The sequence below is a fragment of the Corvus moneduloides genome, chromosome 1, assembly GCF_009650955.1.
Source record: "Corvus moneduloides isolate bCorMon1 chromosome 1, bCorMon1.pri, whole genome shotgun sequence".
Taxonomy (NCBI): Eukaryota; Metazoa; Chordata; class Aves; order Passeriformes; family Corvidae; genus Corvus; species Corvus moneduloides.
The window spans coordinates 10,943,183-10,963,956 of NC_045476.1; the positions used below are offsets into that span (position 1 = coordinate 10,943,183).

At 37.5% G+C, this 20,774-nt stretch overlaps 1 long non-coding RNA gene across 1 annotated transcript in view; it reads left to right on the forward strand.

The window, feature by feature from the left end:
- Positions 1-17,938, forward strand: part of LOC116439734 — a 61,834-nt gene extending 43,896 nt beyond the window's left edge. The window contains exons 3-5 of the long non-coding RNA XR_004238252.1: positions 7,453-7,625; positions 15,633-15,704; positions 16,907-17,938. This is a non-coding gene — a long non-coding RNA (uncharacterized LOC116439734). The remainder of the gene's footprint in view (positions 1-7,452; positions 7,626-15,632; positions 15,705-16,906) is intronic.
- Positions 17,939-20,774: the final 2,836 nt, after the last annotated feature.

Sequence of the window (20,774 nt, forward strand, 5' to 3'; positions counted from 1 at the left end):
TTCCTCTGTCACCTTTAAAATTTCTGGGATTCTTTGGCCAATTTCAGCCAAAGCTAATAGGCAGAGATTTCAAAGATATTCTATACCTACATATTTTATGGAAAATGGTGGCCACTATGGCTCAAAGACCTTACTACTGTGCTAGCAAGCAAAAGGACAGCAGTATGAGCCTTTTATTGCACAGGAGAGTATATTTTTGACCATGAGTCACAGACTCCAAGGAAATCAAATTTTTCCTATGTTTGATGTCTGCACAATGCATTAAAACCAAGAAGGATTACCTGTGTCACACGGTGGACTCCTATATTGAAGATCCACTATTGCACTTCAGTTTTCCAAGTCTTTATTGGTGGTTGTTAATTTATAATTATCACATAAAAAAAAAAAAAGTTAGATTCCTGTATTTTAAAACTACTTTTATTCTTTAATAAAATCTGATTATCTTGTTAAATGCCTATTCATGCAATCAGTTGAAAATTATAATATTGAATGCTTGTTTTTGAAATTCCTTTTCATTAAAGCAACCAATCCAATCCAATTTGTTCTGCTGCTTACAGCCTTATTTCTGTATATGTCTTTCTCAACCAAATTTAAGTACGGATAATGTATGGTAGGGCAGGAAAGATAAAGGTCAGGTTCTGATTTTAGATATACACATCCAAATTTTTCCAAGGAAAGGATTCATTCAAACTGTCCTGTTTTTTAAGACAACATTATGAACCCTATGTATTGGGTTGTTTATAAAATCCATTGCTGTCAGGGAACAGTTCATTGGAGTCTGAGATGTCCAAAATCAAATTAAGTTCATTCAACTGATTTTGCCAGTCTGCAAGATTACAAGTTTGTGTTTGTCCTGACATACAGATGTCCAGATTTTGAGTAGAAATCATTCTTATTTATGACCCATGCAATCTTCTTCTAGAGAGGAAGTTCACTCAGTTGAAGAAAAGACCAATTAATACAGTAGTCAAAGAATGTCATAATCTAAGGAATCACTTTGCAAATTCCACTCACAGCTCCCCGTGAGTTTTCTGCCTTTTTCATGGTTGTACAATTCTAAACCACTATCCTTGATAGTGGTTTTAAGACTTCTGTAGTCAGCTCATTATTTGGAGATGGGATTACCACATCATACAATTCTATTTCCAAAAATATATATTTTCTGACATTGAAAGAATGGAAGTATTTGCAGTGATTCAATGCAGAGAAAGAACTATGAAGCATCTGACATCAGATCTAGATCCCATGATATGATACAATGTTCGAAGTGTTTCCAGTTACATTTCAATGGGCAAAATTTTATTGAGAGGACAGGCTGAGAGAAGAGCAGTCAATGCATCTTTTCTACCAGTTAATACTTCAGCATTAGAGATCTGTCTCAGGAGGAAGGAGCTGAGTGAGAGGCTTAATATCTTGAGATTTTTTACACAAAAACAGTTCTGGAGACCAATATGGCTCATTTACAACAAAGGAACAAACTTGAATCAAAGTCCTCTGAAGGCCCTTACTTCCCCCGGCATTTGACTAGGTTAAAGTCATACGTGCAGCACTATTTATTGCTGGGCTATTGCTCCTGTCTTAATGGAACCAGAAAGGGGAATTCATGTAGGAGACATGGGAATTCACACAGCAAATCAATTGGAGCCTTGTGGCTCAATGTGTGAGCTCTCTTTTGTGCCCTGTGCACAGAAGTGGAGTCAGGGTTTCATCTTGTGCCTGCTGCTGAGCACTTGAAAAGCACAAGAAGGGAGCAGCCTTTGTCAAGAACTGATGGGAATTGAGCAGTCACTTGAACCTAACAGGGACTGAACAGGCAGAAACTTGTTGCATGTAACATAGGATCATCGTCTGAGTCACACTCAGCAACAGACATAAATAACCTTTTCTTCTTCATTTACGCACGAGCAGGCACCTTTGCAGAAGGGCTTGTTCCTGCATTACAAGAACTAAGGCATCATTTCCCACAGAAACAAGTGCAATAGTTCTGCAATATTCCAGTCCTTTAAAATATGCCCTATATAATATAGATTAAAGGATCCCAGTCCTTTAACATATTTTTGTATGTAAGAAACCTTTCTGACTTCAGTTTGTTTCTTTGTACCAAAACATACAGGCAAGTAGGAGTCACTGCAGAATGGGATGCTAAATTAGTAGAAGCTGGCTCTTTCACTGAAACACAGCAGTAATATCAAGATGCTGTTGGTAAGGAGGACTGTCATTTGTTGCATGATTATATACACATCTATTTCCATGCAACCTATATATTTATTTAGATTCTTTCCATTCATGTCAGAGATTGCTTAGTAAGGCACGACCATGACACCCTGTAGGACAAGTAGCAATATTTATGACAGCAGTGAAGAGAGGAAATGGTACATAATTAAGTGTCATAACTGTTTTTAAAAAAAGCAAAGAAGAAAAACCTCGATTAATTTGTCAGCTATGTTTGCCGTGTAAGCATCATAGTTAAAACCCAGTAAGCACTATATAGTTCATGTTCTGGGTCTCTATAATTAAATTTTTCCATTGCATTTAATTGTTCCATGTATTTATTGATGGCCGTTGTGGATTCTCAAGTTACAATCATACCAGACTGCACTAGGAAACTACCCTAATCTTTAAAAATCCCCTAGTTATCTATGCTTATTTCCAAAGGCAAGAGATAACACTGAAAATTATGATATTGAACACTTAGAGTGTTTTTTTTTTAAGTAAACAAAGTAAACTTGTCTCCATTTTATCACTAAATTATAAAATAAACTACTTACTCCTCAAAGTTGTTTGTCTAGTGTGGGAATGGACTCTATCCAAGAAGAAGCTTTTCAGTTTGGTATTCTAGCTGAGAGAAGTCTTTCATAATGTAGCAGCTCAACACCACTGAGATCACCCCCACTGGTGAGCTAGTACCTCACATGCCTCATTGCAAAACAGCTGGGATCTCTACATGTAACACAGAGCAATATTCAGTAAAAACAGGAGAAAAATGAAAGCATAGAGTTAATGTCATTTATGTTTAGAGACTGGAAAGAAATTTATTTGACTTCTACAATCCCTGTACTATGCTATAGAGCTCTATTTCTGACATTCCCTAAAAATTCTGGAAGAAGGGTTTTCTTTGAGGACTTTAGGGATGTAAATAGATTTTTCATCTTAACAACAAACAAATATACTAGAGAAACAAATCCATATACTAGATTTTCTTGTCTGCAACACCTTCAGCAGTTCTACAGAGCAAAAAATCCCTATGGCATTATTGTTTTTTTTACTTAACAATATATTTTGATTTTGTTTTAAAACAGCATCCTGCTGTTTTTTTTCTATACTACCTACCCCAAGCACACTGTTTCCAGTGAAAGTTCTCATTGAGAATAATGAAAGATATTTTCCCAGTTGGGCTCAGTCTCCCTTGGACCAAATTCTATTCTGCTGTCAGGTCTATGGGGAATGATCAAACAACATTAACTGTCTGAAATAAGATGTATAACAGCCTGCAACTGGACTTGCTTTTTTTTTTCCCCCAAGGAAAAAAAAAATTCTAAACTCCTCACAAGGTGTACAAGCTAGAAATTTCTTTATTAAAAAAGCCATGACCATTGGTGATTTGCTCAGGGAAACTGCATTCAGATACAAAAGAAACAAATGAAACTATAAATTATTCATCATTGTATTTACTAAGTATATTGTGGTACATAGAGATATTAATCTGAGGGCAGAGTATGATCTACTTTTTTTAATAGAAGTGCATTCAGGGTTTTATTCAGTTAACCCACTTCAAGTCCAAACCTCCAGATATTATGACTTTGCTTTTTATTATGACTTTGCCCTAGGGCCAAACCTCATTTCACCCTTGGAACTTCCCTTTTTTTTCCTTCATAAATACTGCCTTTCCTTACTCGGACTTTTTCCACTTATATTTGATGGAGCTCTTTGCTCACTCGCTCACCAGCTCTCAGTATTACTTCAGGAATTTCCCCTGATTTCTCAGGACTTGTTAGCACACTTCCTTATTGGCTTCAATTTTGTTCCTTGCTGGGTTTGTGCCTTAGAGGCCACTTCACTTCCAGCATCCACCGAATTGAAAGCCTTTGCTCTTCTGTCTTTAGCAGTGAAATGGGTATTTTATTCCTTTGAAGAACATCTTCCCTATCATTCTTTCTCCAACTTCATACCAATTTCACAGCACCAAGTGAAATTATTACTTCGCCATTTCATCAGCAGAACATTAAATGATGGGGAACTTTTCTGTTTTTGACAACCTTTACCTTAACCTTTGATGACTCTATTAGGAGACAATAATCATTGCCACAGAATTTTTATCACATATATTCATATCTTATGCTGACTTCCAACTTTCCCTTTCCCCCTTATCATGAGTTAAAGTGCTAAATATGAATTACTTTATGGCAATCTGTAACTAAATGAGGGTAAATAGACAGGTCGTGTTTTAAATCAGTACCTTGGCTGTGTAAAGGAATTTCATGTAGATTTCAATCAGAGATGTTTCTGTTCAGGAGACGAGATTTTAATGGAAATGTTCTATAAAGAATTTCATTGGATTTTTTTGAAATTACCCAATGGGATTGAATAGAACTTAATATTGGTATGAGCAACCTGGGCAAACATGGGATGTATGTACACTATTGCATAGTTTAGAGTGAAACTCTCATTATTCAGAGATGTTTGGAAGGTGATGCATATTTATGGCTTCTGAGTAGAAGGCAAACTGGACAGCAAGTTTGATTTTCACTGATTTTACTAAAGTCTGCAATAGTTGTGCTGACAGTATTTGAAACACAAAGAGGATGAATAATTTTAACTTAATTTCAAGCTTGGATTTGGGATTTAAGAGAATAAAACAATATAATATAAGAATAGTTAATTCAAGGGAGACATAGATGGATAAGATAATCAGAATATGAACAAACTTATGCAGGCTTTTCAAGATGCCAAAGGAAAAGTCAATGATTTCAGTTTTCAAAACCAATGCCTCTTTGGAGATTACTTCCAGATGTGAAACCAATGACAAGAAATTTTTTTCTTTCCAAAAGCAAAAATAAAATAATAAGTGAAATTACAAGCTTTTACATTTCCAGATGTTCTTATTAGATATATTGCCTTCTATGTAGTGACCACATATGACATTAAATATTTCGGCATAGATTTAATGTCTCTGGTAATTCCTGGATTTTCAGTTCTCTGTTATGCTTCATTAATGAAGTAGAGAATGTGCTTAACACCTGTCTTTTCTGCCATTCTCTTCAAGAAGTCTCCTGGTGCTCTGTCATCTCCTGTCTACACTCCCTGCCCTTGTCTCCATGGTCCTGGGAAAGGAAGCCCTGGTCCTTGCATATACCTGGGACACCATGTGGGAGAAGGAGATGTCACTTCTCTCTGCCTTTGGTCCCAATGGAAGTTTTATTTTCCCTTGCAGATCTCCTTACAGGGAGCTGGATGAAGAAATTTTGCATTTCATTTTTGAAGGAATCATAGAAAGTTCAGGGTGAGAAGGGACACTTAAAGGTTGTCTAATCCAATCCTCCTGCAATGAGCACAGAAAGTGGAAGGAAGGAAAGATGTACTGATCTAAAACTTGCATTTCCAATGGACAGACATTATAAAAACTACAGGTTTCTCACCATCACAGTATAAATATAGAGGTACTGTTGGTTACAGTTAGACAAATTATGTCACTCAATCATCAAGTTAACTAAGTTACATTTGATAACACTGAGCCACAGTCCACTCTCAGGTACACCTGATGTAGCAACTACACTTTGACCACTTTGCCCACTTGTTCATTGAGATAGTGGAAAGAGGGCTCCACCTGGTCAGTAACATTTACCCTTGCAAAATAAAATGCAAAGTATTCTTCTTCAGAAGTTTTTCTGCACAGCAAAGAGGATGTTAGTTTGTAGTTGCTTATTAATTCTCTAAGTGAAGAGAAAATGGAAAACATCATAGCCAGTGTTTACATGTAGATACTAACAGCTAGAACTGCTCAGTATCTTTAAGATTTACAAACCTTGGCTAATTCACCCATCAATACCTAGAGAAAGTAAAATCCTGAGTCTTTAAATGATAAAATATTTATGGTGGCACTGCATGCAGTCTTCCTGTAGTAAAGAAAATCTGATTGCGACAAAACCTACTGTCAAGCCTGAGGTCCACAATTTTTACTGAAAAGAATTACTTAAGCCCATTAATTACTAAAAGCAGGTGTAAAAAAAAAAGAAAAATAAATGGTCCTTTAGTTTAACCTAAATGTTAAAGGTTTTTGACAAATTTTAAAAAGCTTTCTATTCCATAATGAGAAACTGCAAATAGGTTAGATCTGCATTTTATTCATACTGTAAATGTCTAAGGAAATGCTCAATTTTAAAAATTAAATAAATATTTCTGCTAGGTAGCAGCCACCCTCTGTGATTAGGATTCTATTCACTGTTTTCTTTTTTCGGGTATTGTAATTATAGCTTGCAAACTGAGAGCACAAGATAATCATTATCTGCACATGTTTACACGTTAAAGAAAATGCTGAAATATATTTTACTGCTCCACACCGAAAGTGTGAATGTTCTCACACATTTGCTATCCCACTGTATTATAGTGATACTTGGTGTGGCTGCATAGCCTCCCATCCAAACTTATTCTTGTGCAATTTCTTGAAAAATCAGATGGTACTCCTAAATACACAGGTAAGAAAAAGCCATTCTATGGATTGTTATAACTTTTGCTACATGCAGTTCTGTTTGGCTTTGAAGCAGGTGCAAATCTTTACACTGCTAGCTGGTGTTTTCAAATGCATGTAATTCTAAGCATGGCTCTGTTTAACACACAGCAGTTGAAAGAAAAAAAGTGATCTCTAGAAATGCCATCCAGTTGCCCATGTCCCCATTACTGTTTGCTGACAAAATCCTAAAACTCCTCATGTATTTGAGCCTATGCATTGATTAATGCTGCCAGAATCCTTACAGAAGATCTAATTTTTCTAATCTTTGGGGGGAAAGAAAGAAAGTGTTTTGTTTTTGTTTTTTTGTTTTTTGTTTTGTTTGGTTTTGGTTTGGTTTGTTTACCAGTGCACTTGCAAAATATATGTGAGCAGGGCAGTCTCTTCCAAAAGTGGTTCCTAATTCTCATATTTGTTGAATACCTGTTCTGTGAAAAATCCAGTCAGGAACAGAGAGAAAACTAGGTGATTCTTTCCTTCTCACCCCCACCCCCTTCAAAAAGCAAGGAAACCTTTATCCTCCAAAACAGAACATCTGTGCAAGAAGTAGCAGTCGGTAGTGTCAAAACATGTTTAGACCTCTAATTTTAATGGCATGAAGTGACAATTCCAGCGGCTACTCACCCGTCACTGCTCCCCATGCTCAAACAGTGAGCACACTTTCTCAGCTGCAGAACCACCTATTTTCTGGAGGGATGTGTCTATGTGTGTGGTGATTTCTTTTTCAGAGGTGTATGAACACATGTCTGCTTAAATCAACCCCAGAGACGATTTGCTCTGCGGTCCTGTTTATCTCACCTGTACACTTACACAAGGGCTGCATTCCACAATGAGCTGAGGCGTCGGCCAAATTCACCTCAAGATTTGCTGTTCTCAAAAGTGAAGATCGAATTGATCCAAGGTAAGTAAAACTTCATTGTAGTGTTTGGCTGATATAGTTGGAAACTGGGAAATGTTTAACACCTCTGAGGCAGTTACAAATGTGCAGCCAGTGGGCTGCTGCTCTATTTGTGGACCTTTTGCAAAGGCCTTTACAGATAGCTTCTGGAAATGAAGGTACTTACAGTATTAGAATAGCAGGTTTAATGGTTTGGGAAATACTTTTAACTAATGTTCCCACTGGCAAATTGACTATCCATTTCTTCTCAAAGATGTCCAAGATGTAAATGGTCTTTTTTTCTGAGTGTGGAGGTTGTGTGTTGAAACCTGCTGTTCAACAATCCCAGCTGCATGCATGTTATTATCCCAGCACTGATTACAAGATTCCATTGACCACAAGCTGCCTGTGTGCCTGTCTAGATGTTGTGATTAGTGTACAATCAATCTTTAACCCAATCAGAAATCTCTCTGCCTGCAGCTGATAAAGGTCTCGGCAGGGCACTGATGAGGCTGGAGCCCTGGTATCTCTAAGGGGACGCCTGCAGCATGTGAGGTGCAGAAGCTAAGCAGGCTGATCTAAGAGAAAGGAATTAAGGTGGCCTGCAAAGAATCTGATAAACAGCATTCAAACAGAACAAACCAGGGGCTTAAGTGTGGGGCTCCTCAGCCTCACAGACCCTGGAGTGCTGCTGTTCTAAATCCTAACACCTGGAGACAATCATCTTTTAGCTCAGAAAGACCATTCAAGACAGAAGATTTAGTTTCTGGTCACTAAAATAAGAAGCCAACAAATAATTTATCTCATGGTACGATTTTCTCCAGTGCATGAATTCCTCTGTACTACTTCAGCTTTGTACTTCGTTGTCTGTTTTTCTTCACAGGAGTCTGGAATGGCATACAGCTGTGACTTTCCAAATTGTAGTGCTAAGAAATAATTGCCTGTTCTTTGCTTCTTCTTTTTTAATTCCTTGACCCAACTTTAATTTCTTTTCTCTCTTTATCTCAGTATTCTTTCCTAATTCTGCAGATGGGATAGTTATAATTACAGATCATATTAAAGCTGTTAAAAAATAGCATATTATTATGTGATAAACCTGCGTGCTTTATATTAATCCTTGTTGATCTGCTTCAGGGCAAACAGTTTCTCATAACTTCCTTTCTATGATATGAACTGTTCTTATTACATTACCATTCAAAATTAGAGAGAATGACAACTAACTGCCTTATTGAAAGCTAAAGAACTTCCAAAGTACCTCTTTTGTAACCATAAAAACATCTCTTAACTGCTTAAATGGAAACCATTGTTTTCATTAGTTGTATAATTATTTTAAACACAGTTATATGAATTATCTTGATTTCTAGAAATACAGATTATTTCCACTAACCCCCTAGATTTGTTATCCTTTGTAACTCCTGGGTGAGCTATACTCCTACTTTCAAGCTTTCCAGGGCATCTGATGCCCATCTGAGATACCTGCAGCAAAGCTTACATTTATCTATATTCACAATAAGCCTAAGATCAAAAGAAATATGATTATTCTGTCTGTGAAGTCTTTTTTTCCTGTATGACCATTTCATATTTAATAATTTCTCTGATTTCAAAGTCTCTAATCAGTAAGCAATGAACAGCATCACAGTGAAATAATCTAATTGTCACAGCTCTGACTTTCAAAAAAAGCTTTCAAGACTGCTTTAAACTTGACAATTTTGGCAAAACCTATTGTTACAATGTTAAATGGCCACAATGCATGCAAAAAGAACAACAGTCGAGTACATACAGGTACTTGGAACATGCACTTCAAAGTCAGCATGGTCTACTGTAAACAGTCATATCATGCTCAGAGCACAGTTTTGAAGACTCATTTTGAACTAAACCAGCTTATACCCAATGACTGTGCCTTTAAAGATATATGGAAAATATCTGCTCTTCACAGAATATGACCTTCATAACTCAATTTATGGGTCATTCCCTCACTTGTGGGATATTTTCAATATCATAATTGTAAAAAGAGAAAGAAAGGAAGGAAAAATGTTCAGTTATTCATTTTGCAGGGCCTTTTTATTAAAAGCAGAAATAACATTAGATGAAAATCATTTCACTGATAATTTTAATGAAATATGAAGTGCTTTGAATATATTTTATTGCAGGCAATATAGAAAAAGGCATTGGCTGCTTAATGTGTCATTTAATGAATGGATTCCACATTGCCTTACTTTGCCACATTTGGAAGTGAAGGCCATGCAAAGATGATAGCAAGTGCTTTCAAAAGGGGGCTTCTTCCCACATTTTAAATTACACTTCACCTAATGGAAAGTGCAAAGTATAATGCAGCAGAAATGAGGCTGAACCAAAACATTGGAGCTACATACCTTAACAAATCTCAATGAATTTCATCCTGTAAGTGCATCTCTAATATGGAAAAAAACCTGATGTTGATAATGTGCTAGCATGCTGAAGGTCAGACTGATATAAGAAGGATCCCAAAGAAACAGAAATTCTGGCTAATTTGCAAAGAGCTAAGCAGTTGCTTAGTTAGCCCAGCTGAAGGTGAGGAACCAGAGTGGAAGCTCTGCCCACAGGGATGCAAAGGTCATTACAGAGAAGGCTGGTAGGTGTCATTTGTTTACACCTTCTCCAGCTCAGAGAAAACCAAATGCAATTTCCAGTGCTGCAGAAATACACCCTAATCTGCTCAATTTTGTTTTTTAACAGAGACATGGGTCTGACTCAGCAAGTTTCCAGTTATTAACCCTAAACTGCCTTTGGCTTTCTCTGGTAGCAGCTATCAGCTGCCACCTCAGGCTTTTTTCCAGTAAGATGCAGATTCATTAGTTGTGTCTAAAACAAACAAAGCATAAATGATAGCCATGCACTGGCCTTGAGGCTGGCTGGCACTGGGTGGCTGGGTCTGCAGAACCTGCCCCTCTGTCCATCCCTTCAGAGCCCAGTGTCCTGTGTGCATGCAGTCCTCCTGACTGCCTAGGGGTGGGCAGCCAAGCTCCAGCTCAGAAATGCTAACACTTAAGCAGTAAGTGGTCTGGGACCCAGAGCTTGGGCTTATTAGCTGGCACTTTTATTTAGCAGTGCAGGCATACCTATTGGTCCACTGAAAGCAGCCTTCCACAGCCACAAGCACTGGCTTTTAAACTAGCAAAGAAAAATTGTAGGAATCCATTGGAAAACCATGCAGTAGGAAATTTTATCATGTCATTACAAGTAGGCATCTTGCTTCTTGGTCACAATACCCCATTAGGTTAGAGATTAGACTTTATATGGAAAAAAAAACCCATGCAAAGAAGGTCTGAAGCTAGCATTACAAACGGAGGCTATTCTTCAAGCACCACAGAAACTTCCATATCAAGCATGAGGACGATCCCACATGTATTTTTTTGTCATTTAGGAAAAAGTGCTGCAGCAGAGAGGAGGTATATCTGCTCTGTTGCACAGGACAGCATGAAATGGATGAATGGCAGGAAATCCAGAATAGAAAGAAAGGTGTCTCTGGCCTATGAATGTAAGAAACAGAGAGCAAACTTTCACCTTGTGATGTTTTCCACATTTACCTTTCTGATGTCCAAGCTCCGTTGCCAAGTTACTGGCTCCACATGAAAATCAATGAATGATGCAAATAGAAAAGTCTGTATGTAACAGACACTGCTTGTTAACAGGAAGAACACCTTTCTTTCAAGGCATGGTATCAAGAAGGAAAAAAACCCATGTAGTAATTTAATCAGCCTTTTAAAATTGTTTTAAAATAGCTTTTTCTCAACACAAGACCTGCAAGTTTAACACCATATGGTCTTAGAACCTAAGTCAGTTACATGGAAGTGTCAGGTATTGTTAGAGATTACATTATCATACACATCCATAAACAAGCAGCTGCATATTTTCTCAAATGATTATCGCTCTTGCACACCTGGTGTGTGTTATACTTTAAAAATTAACAAACAAAAGTGAGAATTTTACTATACTGCTGTGCTGTCATGGTAAATTGCACCATCAAAACCCAATTGCATAACCCAGCTTAAGGCATCAGTATGACAAGAGAAGTGCAGTATATAACTGTAGAGACAGGGCTCCATTAAATAAGATGTGAAACAGGGCAGTGTGGAGCCTGGAAAACCCAGGAGCTGCTGAAGGCAGTATAATAGGGCCCCATTGTCAACAGTATCAGAAGCTGCTGATAAATCAAGACAATGAAAGAAGGAGCTTCTCAGTTAGCTTGAAGCAACAGATCCTCATTACAAACTCTCTCAAGAGCAGTTCCAGCACAGTAGCAATATCTGAAACAAGACTGAAATTTATTAGAAGGATTTTTGTACATTAAAGCCAGGCTGTAATGTTGGAACAGCACTTTCAAATGCGATGAAATCAAGGGGCAAATAAGGTAAGCTAAGAAATTGCCAGTAATTACACTTTATAATCTAGTACAATTAAGAAAAATATTGTTTTGACAGTGTTTCACTCCTCAAAAATGTTTTCTTTTGGCTATCCAATTTCTCTTTGGTTTGAGCTTCTAAACAGGAATTGACATATAGGAAAAAATAAACACCATCTCCAAAGCACCCAAATATTCAGGAGCAGTGTGACACAAAAAGACTGATCAGGTGGTATTAACTACATCTGGCCTCTTGATCTCAAAGTTCCCTCAACTTCTACGTGTTGTGTTTGGGACTTACAAGCTTACATCCAAGCTATTGGCTCTGGATGCCTCTGTTCCTCATTAGGATGCAGAAAGGAAGTGTGAAGGGGTATCCATACTTTCAGGCTCAGTCTGCCACACACTAGCAGAGTCAGACCGCATCATAACTGCTATAGAAAAGGCAGCTGGAAGACAAAAGCATAGACCTACTAGATAAGGGTCTTCACCAAAAGAGATGTACAGGACTCCAATGACTGAGGTGCACAATCTATGTAATGGGCAGAGGTTTTTACCAAAGAGATAATAGTGATGGAGACAAAAAAAAAAAAAAAAAAAAAAAAAAAAAAAAAAAAAAAAAAAGTCAAGCCCATAACTCCCTCAGAACCACTTTATCTGCTGGGATGTAGATTTCCTTTCCTCTTAAGGGTCCTTCCTGAATTTTCCACAGCACCTTTACTTCAATAGGACAGGTCAGAATAAACAGTAAAGGCAGTTTTCTGAACAGTGACAGAGATGGATTTGAACGTCTACAGAGTCCAGATCCCAGCCCTCCATCTTACATGGTTAGAATAAAAACAATCACAAAAATACCTTGTTGACTTCTCATCCCAAGAAGACAACTATCTTCAAATGAAAAATGAACTCTGAAACCTAAGCAGAACAGTATAATGGAAGGAAAGCAAGTGGAACTAGAAGACCCAAGAACCCTTATTCCACCCTCCAACTTTCTCATGGGCACTATTCCAATTTGGAAATCTCTGAAGATTAAAAAGGTGCTTCTAGAGCACTGGAACTTAAATTCCAAACCATTTAGGGCTTCACAAAAGTATGACATGAAAAAAAGTATCATAAATCTGTACCATAAAATACAAAATGTTGCTAGTGTGAGATCTTAGATGACAGATGTATTCATAATTACACATATAATACATAAAATACACAAAATAAGAACAAAACATGCTTGCAGTTTCCTGTATTAGAGCAAGTCTTAAGTTTAACTTCTACAATGAATTTTTTAACTTAGGGTATCAAATTTTTAAATGGCCATTGTAAGAAGTTTTGAACTCTTAAATACAGATCACCTCTCTAAAGTTTAGTCTAATATTTTTTCGTAGGAATTTATAGCAATTTAATATAAAAATTTAAGTTTTTGCAATGAATCTGACTGAATCTGGTAAGAATGAATTATAAATCCACATGACAGGGAAATACAAAGTAATAGACTAAATTCAAATCCTCTGCTATCCTGAGTTACTGATAATGTTCATATGGGGCTCCATTGCGCCTACACTGTTAAAATTTGGGGCAAAATCCCACAACAGGCTTCACACAAGCTGGTAAACATCCTCACCCTCACTATATATAAATATGAGCCTAGTGGTAATAATTTGCTTTCTTTGAGAGGGGTCTTTAACGTGAAGGATTAGCCTCAAGCTCCCATAGCTACACATTTCCAAGGATTTGTGAGTTTGTCGTAAGCATTATGTGGTACATATAAAATAAAGGTAACACAGAAATTATACCAGAGATATTCTCTTGAACATATCTCTCATTCTAAAGTTTGAAATGGTTCAGAATTTACCAAGAAGCAAATAAAATCCCATTTCAATTGTACTTACGTTAGAGCTATTGCCAAAAGGCTTAGCTCAAAATATCGAGGTACCATGTATGATTTTATAGGTTGGGATATACTAAAATTATAAATAAATCTGAAGCAATGTTACTATACTTTTATTTGTTGTCATACCAGTGCAGAAAGACATTTACTCCAGCATATTTTGTATACTCTAAAATCATGTCCTGTATTCAGCTGTTCTGTTGGCTTAGTCTGCTCTAAATGAAGTTATTTTACCTGGTGCAGCAGCCTAACCTGCCCCTCTTCATGACTGTCTAGTCTTAACAATAAAACTCCCAACATTCTTATTATCAAAACAACCTCTAGCATTAAAAATGTGCAAAGTTTACATAAATCTTTGAAAACGGAATAGTAAATTATCCACAATAAGCCAGATCTCACAACCTTCACCCAGTTTTTACTCACTGCCCATAGAAATTTGAGAAAATCTGTTCTTAATTAGGAATCTTGTAAAAACTTGTTGAGCACATTGAAAAAGATAATATTCAGAAGAGTTGACTAATAGCAGTTCTATGCTGTTAACAGAAGATGGATGCAATGCACCTTTCTGTTCCTCTCATCACACAGAAACAAGCAGTCGCAGTTTATTGTAAACTAATCCACGTGTGTAGATTGTGGCAGACAAAGTGATAGCCTTACAAAGGCTCTGCTGATTGGAGGGCACTGAAGAGCACTACTGTTCTCTCCTCTGCTGTGAGATGTTCTTCTCTGCTGGGGACTGCATGAACTAAGTCATTTTCCTGGATACAAGCAAGAAGTTATCTTTTATCTATGCATCATTTAACCAAGGCAAAGAGAAATATGCTGAAAACTAGGGCATGTGACCAGAAGCTTATTTGTTAAACAAAAAGGGGACAAGAACCAAGACCACCTTTCTTTATCCTTAAAAACAAATTAAAGTGACATGACCCCATGCTCTGGAATGTCATCCATCAAAAGCTGGCAACATTTTTTGAAGTAATAATGATTGAACTTGCTGTGACATCTTCATTGCCTCTAGGATGCCAGAAATTCTGATGCTTTCCTAAATTGCCAATCATATAACTATTTAAAAACTCTCCAGGGAGGTCAGCATTAAAACAGGCTGGAAGGAGCCAAAGTAGCATATTTTTGAATTGAAAAATCTGTTTAAACTTGTGACTGCATAAAATAGTTAATTTCATTCATTCACCAGGACTCAGAATTTCTCTAAGAGAAACAGCCTTCTAGATAGATGTAAACACCATCGTAAGGACAATAATCTGGCTTGAATTCCTCACACCCCTAACCTTGATAATATGCCAATATTCACATACAAATAAATTGTTTTTTCCATAAAAGTTTTAAGTATCAGTGCACGAGATTATTCTTTTGAAAATTACTTTCATGGTTTTTAAAGGTGAAACCTTGGAAAATACAATGATCAACATATTTTATTACATTGTTGCTGTATTTGAACTGCAGCTTTTTAGATTTCAAAGTTAATTGAAGATGATTTGTCTGTGAATCAAACATGTTTTGTCATTTTGCCATCTTTATTTTAAAGTGATAGTAGCGTTAAATACACAGACTTCTGAAGCAAAGAGATGCGTCTACCACAGCACATCTCTGTATAAGCCAGCAGAGGTCTTTTTTATAACACTAGGATTATCTCTTTAATTTTGGTGGATCAAGATGAAGATAAAATATTTTTACCAGACACTATCCAGGCAGACCAGTCTCTCAAGGTACTAACAGCACAACGTGTACATTTCCTTTCTCTCCTTTCTAGAATTCAAGAGGAAACTTCAGCACACAATTGTTCTGAAGAGCAGTAGCTGATGCCTTCCAAAGGCTGGAACAGGTAAAAAAAGTAAAAACGCTATCATATGGTATAGCTGCATTGCTATAGTTATCTGTGACACCAGAAAAAGCAGTCATATATCTAATCAGATTTTCTGTGCTTAGACAGATGTATCAGAACAAAAGAGAGAGGCAGCAACTGTAAAATAAAATTCAGGTTCTTCTCATACCAGTGCCCAGCTGACTGCTACACACTGACTTATCAGAGGAACCAGAGAAAGATGTGTCACATATGTACATCCCATTCTGAGCAGCAGTCAGTTAGTTGTGATAGATAAACAGAAATGAAATATCACCAGGAAGAGCTCAGGTAAACCTTGCACTCAAATTAATCGGATCATGCCGTGCTGTTGTTACATGCTAAACTTGGAAAGGCTAGCTGTGAGATTCTCAGAATGTCATGAACATCAGCCAGCACAAGCTGAATGATGGTGGTGCTCCATCTGTAAAGATCTATTTGAAAGACTTTTGGCGTGACTTTGTCACAGCCCTCTATGCTGTGGGCTCAGGAGAAGTTTTACTACCCCCTGCTATAGTCAAGGCATGTGCAACCCATAGCAGCTTCATCATAACTTCCTACAAGAAAGGATTACCTGCAGCTTGCTCTTTGGCAAAATTAAAAGACTTGGTCAAGCTGGAGACCAAGAACAGCAAAGAAAAGGATTGGGGAGGGAAGTGGAGAGGAGAAGCCTGGAATTCAGGCAGAAATGCAAGGAGTGGCAGAAGGAAGGGGGAAGAAAGGGCACTTGCATGGGAGGGAGGAAGAGGCTGGGAGGAGAGCAAGACAGGATGTAGTCAGATTGCAGGGGCAGGATCAGAGTAAATGTGGGCTAAGGATGGCTCTCTCACAGGACTGTGAGCTGTGTAACAGCTGTGGGGGAAGTATGGACTGTGGACTGGATGATTGGGTGTGTTAGCAGAGAGTTAGAGCAGTAGCAAATGGGAGAGGGGAGGAAAAACTGTTGTGAAGATGAGAAAGAGGTTTGGGATGAGAACAGATAAAAGTTTCTGTGTTGAGGGGAACGAGATCAATGTTATGGGACAGGAAGACATGGAAGTCATGTCAAAATCATCAGAAGAAGGTGAGGATTAGAGAGAATGAAGTGCAAGAAGTTGCGGTGTGTGATGTTCCCAGGCCTATAAGAGCTACAAAATGTGTCATATTCCCACAAAAACAAGTGTGTCTGATTTTTCTTTGCCCAGACAGCTCCAATCTGCTCATCTTGCACACATGACTCGTTTCAAAGTCACAGTAGCTCCAGAAGTGCAGATGATCCTGTAAGTAATTGGAGATCCCTACAGAGTGAATGCTTTTGGAAAAAACCCCACTTTTATCCTTTTTCTTGAACCATGCAAAGTATTCTTTACCACCTAATCCTGCATTCAATCTGTTACTTAAAGTAATATTGCAGTAAAACACTTATGACTGAAGACCATCTGACTGTCAAGTTGTGTTTAACATGTTTAATGAAAATTTAATGTTCCTACAATTGATTTTTCTCTAAGTGGCACTGAATTACTTATGAATAACCTCATCTTTACTTAAACAAAACATGTTCCTCTAATGAGATACAACTAAATGAAGATCAAAATGATCTATAATGCAGCATATACTTGGCAACACTCTGAATCAAGATCCTTCATATTTTGGGGACAAACCAGCTCTAGAAGAGATGGGTGAGAGAGAAGGAAGATGAAAGTCGCTTCCATCCTTGAGAGTGGAAAAGGCAAGTGGATGGGCTTGAAATGAAAGCCTCTGCAAGTGCTCATGCTAGAACTGGGAACTGCTTTCCCTTGTGCTTCCTCTTCCTTCTCCCACCTGCATTTTCTTTTCTCCAGCATGCTTGTTCTTTCTCATATTTTTTTTTTCCCTGAATAATCCCAGAATGAATGAAAGAGTCAAAACATTGGATCTACTCCTTTGGAAAGAGAGGATGTACCTGTTCTCATGCCTTCCATTCATGATTTTTTTTCATGACTGTGCAGTGAAGGACCTAATTCACAGGGTAGAAAGGAAATCCACCAAATGTATCAAAGGATGGGGTATCCTGACTTGCACTGATAAATACCTTGTGTTCTCAGCCTTTTACAGGCAAAAGGGGAAAAAGCCTTGGAAAGACATGGATTCTACATCCTCAAGGGGTTTGGAGACACCAAGGACAATTTGGTATTGATTCCACTGAAGTTGCTTCCTAGGCATGATTTCTATTAGAAAGATGACTTAATCTAAAGATATATAACAATGAAGAGGTAAATTGCTCTTTGAGTCTTCCCCGAGGCTGTTGATTCCCACCACTGGGAGCTGCTGCCACATCCTTGCTGTACTGCATGCCCATGGGAGGATCACTCCATGACAGTATTAAAATAGTCATTTTGGAGCATACCAGAGAGATGCCATCTGGTTAAAGTACTAAAATGAAAGTTTACTTTAAGGCAGGTTATTAGGAAACACCAATTTGAATGCTAAAGATGAAGATGGAACAAAAACTAGAAATAGTGCATTTATAGTAAAAAGAAAGACAAAGCTAAGTCAATCAGACAATAAGCATCATTAGAGCAGAAATTAATATGCACACAGAGTGCTTTGAGAGAGCTGTTTACATTTTTCATAATGAGCTAGTTTCAGAAGATGAAGCAGGACTTTCACGGCTGGATTAATTAGGGTTCACTTTACACAGGAATGCAAAAGCCAGCAGTTAGTGTAATACACCCAGAGAACTGGCAATCACTGAGCAAATTCCTCCCCTGTGACAACCCATTCTCCGTTAGTGTCGCTGATCACTCATGATGCACAAAGCACAACTGTGCCAGCCACTTCAGAAGTGGCTCAAGTAACTCAGGTTTCAGTCAAGTACTCATTTGTGTATCAACTAATGAAAAAAGGGAAGAGTATTGAAGATTAAAAAAAAAGAAAATTAAATGAAAAATTTCGTACAAAAATTGTCTTTCCCATGTAGAGCAGAACAGAACTGCGTCATATTTATCAGAACCATCAGCCTTAAATTCTGGTATGTGAAGGTAAAACTCTGATCTGTGATTTCTGCACCACTGAATATCAATACATTGTATATTGACTAATTAAAATTCCTCACACTTGTCCTTCTGACAAGCTTATTAAACAATAATTTCCTGAGGAGTGATGCTTTAGTGATTATCAGAGATGAAACCAGATCTTTATTTGTTCTAACAGTAGATTACAGAAACAGAAAACAAAGAGATAGGGATTTCATTGAAGTAGAAAAAGTCAAAGTGCTTTCCAGGACAGCTATGCTGACATTTTAATATACCAATATGCATTTTACAATACAAAAATTTTGCAAAATGTAAAAAAATTAATATTAAAATTATAATTATAGAATTGATTCAAAATTTTCCTACTATCTCAGATAACATGTAGGATAGAATGCAAAATAAGAAAAAAAAGAATGAAAGAATAGTGGTTTTTTTGGAATGTATCTATGAAAAGGCATTTTGTTACAAAATAATGCTATGAAAAAGCTGGCAGAGTAATTTTAACAGAAAATCTTTACTGCAAATTCACCATATCTGGTACCATGTCTGTGGCACCACTACTCACACATAAATTCAGAATGACATGTCCAAGAAACAAAACTTCTATAGTAGTCAGCTTAACAAATATATTTGTCTAGTCAATCAGGGACACAATGGTTTCTCATTGGACAGTGGGAACTGCAACCCAGGAAACATCTCCAATTTAAAGGCACTATACATTAAGTTCAGCTTTTTGAACTGATACTCTGTGGTCTGAACAACAGGTTACAAACAAAAACTTTATTGAGGCAATATTATTCCATGGACAACTGTCTGGGCAAGGACAGCCATTGCTTTCAAAATCAGTAAAAAACTACTACCCATGATTTCAGGAAATAATTTTTTAAGGGAAAGTCTCTACTGCAGAAGTGGAAAGTGAATTTTTACGCCAAATTAAAACACTGCACTATTCCAAATACTAACCCAGAGTCTGTAAAAGCAGTTTTGATTTTCTCTTCTGCAAAAACTTCATGTATCATCTTGGGGACAAGTAATTTTTCTCCCTGATGAATATCTTTCAGTCCTCAAATGTAAAACAGAATAGTGTTATATATCAGCCCTCTGAAACACCAACATTTAATAGTGTAAGGAATTAAACACAACAATAAAGGAGTAAGGACAGGTTTCCCACATCGATATCTTAGTACGCTTAACTAATTCTATCTATAGCCTAATTATTATTACTTTAACCAATGGAAATTAAATTCATACCATGTGGACTTTTCATCAGATAAAGTACAGGAGAAGAATTTTAACACTGCAGTGACGGATGAGGAACTTTAAAGCTTGTTCACTGGGTCATAGCGATAAAAACAGAAATTTAGTAAATTTTGGCTATTCAAAAATCATAAAATCACAGAGTGAGCTGAGTTGGAAGCAACCCACAAGGATCATCGAGTCCAACTCCTGGCCCTGCTCAGGACCATCCCCAAGAGTCACACAATGTGCCTGAGAGCATTGTCCAAACACGTCTGGAACTCTGTCAGGCTGGAGCTGTGACCACTTCCCTTCCCTCTGCTCATGTGGCTTCCCCTCAAGGCCCTTCACCATCTTTGTTGCTCTCCTTGGGACACTCTCGCATAGTTTAATGTCTTTCTCATATTGTGGAGCCCAAAACTGCCCCCAGGACAGGGTTGGTCCTCCTGGCTGCCAGGGCACGGCTGACTCAAATTCAACTTTCCATTGACCAGGACCCCCAGTTCCCTTTCTGTGGTCCTGCTTTTCAACCTCTCATTCCCCAGTCTGTCTGTACATCCAAGTTTGCCCCATCCAGATGCAGAATCTGGCACTTTCTCTTGTTAAACTTCATATGGTTGGTGATTGTCCAACCCTCTAATTTTTTGAGGTATTGGACCACAGAAGTGTCTTCCATGAAAAATGAAAGATCTGTGCCCCAATATGTTTCAAAAATGCATGAAAAAAATATGCAAAAAGAAAAAAGGGTTGGTATTTGTTAGCATGAAAAATATGGGATGGATTAGATTGATCAGCTTTGACTTCTGTTTTAGAATGCTGTCTT